The sequence below is a fragment of the Crocuta crocuta genome, unplaced genomic scaffold (assembly GCF_008692635.1).
Source record: "Crocuta crocuta isolate KB4526 unplaced genomic scaffold, BGI_CrCroc_1.0 scaffold528, whole genome shotgun sequence".
NCBI classification, from domain to species: Eukaryota; Metazoa; Chordata; class Mammalia; order Carnivora; family Hyaenidae; genus Crocuta; species Crocuta crocuta.
The window spans coordinates 355,916-360,179 of record NW_027530010.1 but is presented as its reverse complement, the minus strand read 5'-3'; positions in this window follow the sequence as shown (position 1 = coordinate 360,179).

The window sequence follows — 4,264 nt, the reverse complement described above, 5'->3', positions numbered from 1 at the left end:
CGTCCTTGGGGCATCAGTAGGAGCAGTGGGGGCCGCTCGGCAGGCAGCCCTGGTCTTCTGTCTTCAGCCTGGAGAGTGGCCAGAGCTTGGCCTCCCACCGCATCCTGGGAGGCACCTTGTGGGGCCTCTGGCCTTGTTTCGGAAGCCTGGGATCTGGGGGGTCTGGGGAGCCNCTACGGGCTGGAGTCTACTGTCCTTGGTCGATCAGCCCTAGAGCTGAGTCTCTGTTCTTTCGGCCTGGCTCCCTCCCCTCTCCCGTCCACCATGTCCCCTCCTCCCTGGGCCAGGACCTAGACACTGGACACAATGGGGTGGGTGGAGGAAAGGGGGCAGAGGCCAATGACAGAAGGGCGAAGTTAGGGATCAAGCCCGCCCCTTTCCCTGGCCTCCAGAATCCTCTGCCCTTAGACCCACCCCCTTTCTCTCTCTCCAGCTTCACTGAATGGCCCTCAAGTTCCAGGAAGTTGGGGCCTCTGCCCCAATAAGCCACCTCTGGGGACCCAATGCCCAAACAGCGGTGTCTAGGAGTCTGATTGGGGGCTCCAGGGAGGGGTGCAAGGCCCCTCGCTTCCGGCAGAGTGCTCCCCAGGGGCTGAGCCAGGGCCAAGCATGGGGGGCTCGCCCCATTAGTGTGGTCTCGCCCCTGCCCCTTCTGGTCGCCGTGTCACTTTCCAAAGCTGTTCTCCCTATTCTTGCCGGAACAGAGGGTTGAGGCCATCAGGGGCCAGGAGGCAGCCAGCCCGGCCTCCACCGCCCGCCCCGTTCTACAGCCATGAGGGGCTCGGGCTCCCTCTCCTTGCCCAGCTGACCATCGAAGCCGTGCAAAACCGGGGCTACCCTTCTGCCAAAGGACTCAGCAAGGGGCTTTGGGACTTGCTGTTTCTACAGGACCTCCCACCCCGAACTGCAGCCTCCCCCCAGAAAGCAGAGTTTCTGGCAGGGTGGGAGAGGGAGAGGGGAGGCTCTGCGAGGGGAGGAAGGAGGGAGAGGGGTGGGGGGTCAGGCTGGGGCAGAACTCAGCCCCAGAAGCTCAGCCAGTCTGGCCCTGGGACCCCTGCCCTCACTGTCTCCCTCCCCTCCGGCATCTGGCGTGGGCCTAGGCTGGTCCCCTCTCCTGCACGAGCCCCCCATCCACAGACTTCAAGGGCCAAGTAACCACGTCTTCCTCCCCTCCTCCCCTTTCTCCCGTCTTTCTGTTTGTCTATCAAGTAATCTCAACACCCAGCGTGGGCCTTGAACTCACAGCCCCGAGTGGGAGAGTCACAGCTCCACTGATGAGCGGGCCGGGGGCCCCTCCCCTTCTTCTGTTTAAGAATCCCTTGACTCGGGGCGCCTGGGGGCTCAGTCAGGTGAGCGTCCGGCTTCAGCTCAGGTCATGATCTCGCGGTTCGTGGGTTCGAGCCCCGCGTCGGGCTCTGTGCTGACTGCCAGCTCAGAGCCTGGAGCCTGTTTCAGAGTCTGTGACTCCCTCTCTCTCTGCCCCTCCCCTGCTCATGCTGTCTCTCTCTCAGAAATAAATAAAACATGAAAAAAAGAAATCGGTTGACTGAGAGGTGATCGCATGCGTGGCTCAGGGGCACAACCCACTCATCTACTTGAACTATTTTCTACCTGAGAAACATACCCATTAACATTCACGCCCCATCTGCACCCCTTGCCCCAGGCAACCGCCAGTCTACTTTCTGGTTCCTCCTATTCTGGAACCTTCTGGTAAACAGTGATACAGCCTGGTCCTGTGACTCGGGCTGCTCTCGCTCAGCCCAGTGTTTTCCAGGCTCCGGGACGGAGTACTGTGCACCAGCACTGCCCTCCGTTTCCTGGCTGAGCGTGAGTCCAGGGGGGGCCCACTGGCCCTGCCTGTCCAGTCACCGGAGGGCACCGGCGTGTCCCCTGTCTGGCTGCTGTGGACACTCGTGGGCACATGTCTGTGTGGAGACGTGTTTCCGCTTCTCCTGGGCGCGAACCTAGGGATGGAATTTCGGGGTCATAAAGTGACGCCGCATTTTGAGGAATTGACAAACCACTTTCCAAAGTGGCCGCAGCGCTGCAGCGAGTCACATGGGTCCCAGGCCCCTTTGGGGACCCGAGGGACCCTCCCTCCAACCCCACCGAGGAGGTCGCTCGCCTTCCCGCCCATGTGGGCGACTTCTGCACGGCTCGGGGCAGCAGCTCCGCCTTCAGGAAGAGCTGGCAGGACCGCCTGGCCCCAGACTGCCTCCTCCCGCCCCTCCCCTGCAGTCGCCCCTGGCCCAGCCCTGACGGCCCTGGGCTTTTCTGAGGCAACTTCCCTGGCATGTCCCCTAGCAGGTGGCCCTCCCCCTTCCTCAGGCCTCTCCTCTCAGCCAGGACCTCGGCCGCTCCGGGCCGTAGCCCGGCCTTCGTTTCTCAGCCTCGGCGTCTGCGGCCGGTGCAATAGCAGACCCTGAAGAGATCCGTGTCCTGATCCCCGGAACCGATGGATTCGTGAGGTGACGCGGCAAGGGCAAGTTCAGGTTGTAGGCGAAGTGAAAGGACGATCATCTGACCTAAAAGTGACCGATTCTCCTGGATGGTGCAGGTGGGCGCCGGTGACTGCCCGGGTCCTGAGGGGCGGGCGGGGCTGGCAGAGGCCCGAGGGCGACGCCTGAGGGCTGAGGGAAGTGAAAGTCCGAGTGATGCCGACCTGATGTGGCTTTGAAGGGCACGGAGAGCCAGAGAACCCCGGGGACTTCCAGGAACTGGAAAGGACCAGAACAGATCCTCCCCTGGAGCCTCCAGAAGGAACACAGCCCTGGTACCACCTCGACTTTAGCCCAGGAGACCTGTGTGTGACGTCCGTCCTACACAATAAACCTTTGTGGGAATTTGTTTCCGCAGCAGAGCCCGACGCGGGGCTCGAACCCACGAACCGTGGGATCATGACCTGAGCCGAAGTCGGACGCTCAACCGACTGAGCCACCCAGGTGCCTCCCAAAATTTTATTTTTAGTCTCTACACCCATCATGGGGTTTGCACTCAGGAACCCGAGGTCAAGTCATGTGTTCCGCTGGGCTAGCAGGTGCCCCTTGGTTGTGGTGGTTGTTGTTTTAACATTTATTTATTATTGAGAGACAGAGAGAGACAAAGCGTGAGCCGGGGAGGGGCAGAGAGGGGGGAGACACAGAATCCGAAGCAGCTCCAGGCTCTGTCAGCACAGAGCCCGACGCGGGGCCCGAACTCACAAACCGTGAGATCGTGACCTGAGCCGCAGCCGGACTGAGTCACGCAGGTGCCCCTCTGCCACATTTGTTAAGCTGGAGAGAGAAGCAGAGCCAAGCAGCCTTGACAGCCCAAGCCCAGCACTTCCTCAGGCCTGAGGGCCCCTCCGAGACCTCGCTGCCGCTGGCCAGCCCAGCCGCCTTCCCACAGGCCCCAGAGCTGCCCCGGAAAGTGCTGGGCTCCCAGTGCCGTGAGGGGAATGTCCCAACACTGGGAATTCCTTCCAGGGGTCTGTAGGGTCCAGTCCGGCCATTCCCACTACTGCCCGGGGACTCACATCTCCCTGGGCTTCACCAACCCCTGGGGCTTCGCAGGCTCTGTTCCCTCTGCTGGGCGCGTCTCACCTGCTCTTCCTTTTTGCTTTGCTGAAGCGTATTCAACCTTATTTATTTATTTATTTATTTAGTTATCGATATTTCTTGAGAGAGAGAGAGAATGAGCAGGGGAGGGGCAGAGAGGGGGGGAGACACAGAATCCGAAACAGGCTCCAGGCTCTGACCTGTCAGCACAGAGCCCGACGCAGGGGCTCAAACAGACAAACCATGAGATCATGACCTGAGCCGAAGTCGGACTCTCAAACGACCAAGCCACCCAGGTGCGCCTCGCCAATAAAGGTAATAATTTCTTTTTTTTAATTCTATTTTTTCGAAGTAAACTCTACCCCAACGTGGAGCTTGGACTCACAGACCTGAGATCGAGAGTCTGATGCTTCTGACCGAGCCAGCCAGTCTGTGAAGGATCTAATGGAAATCACACCACATTCCCAACCCCCTGCCATATATGATGGGTTCTTTGTTTTCCAGTCGAATTACCCATAGTCTGGCTCTGTTTGATTTCTTTGGCGTCATTGACTATATTCCTCTGTAAGTGAATGTTAACCCTAGACGCTGATTAGATTCAGTCTCCACTTTTAGGGAAGAAAGTGAACAGGTGGCGCTGTGTGTGACATCCTGCATCTCTTCAGGAGGTTTGCGATGCTTGGTGGTCCCACTTCTAGTGATCCTGAGATTGACTAGGAGCCTCACAT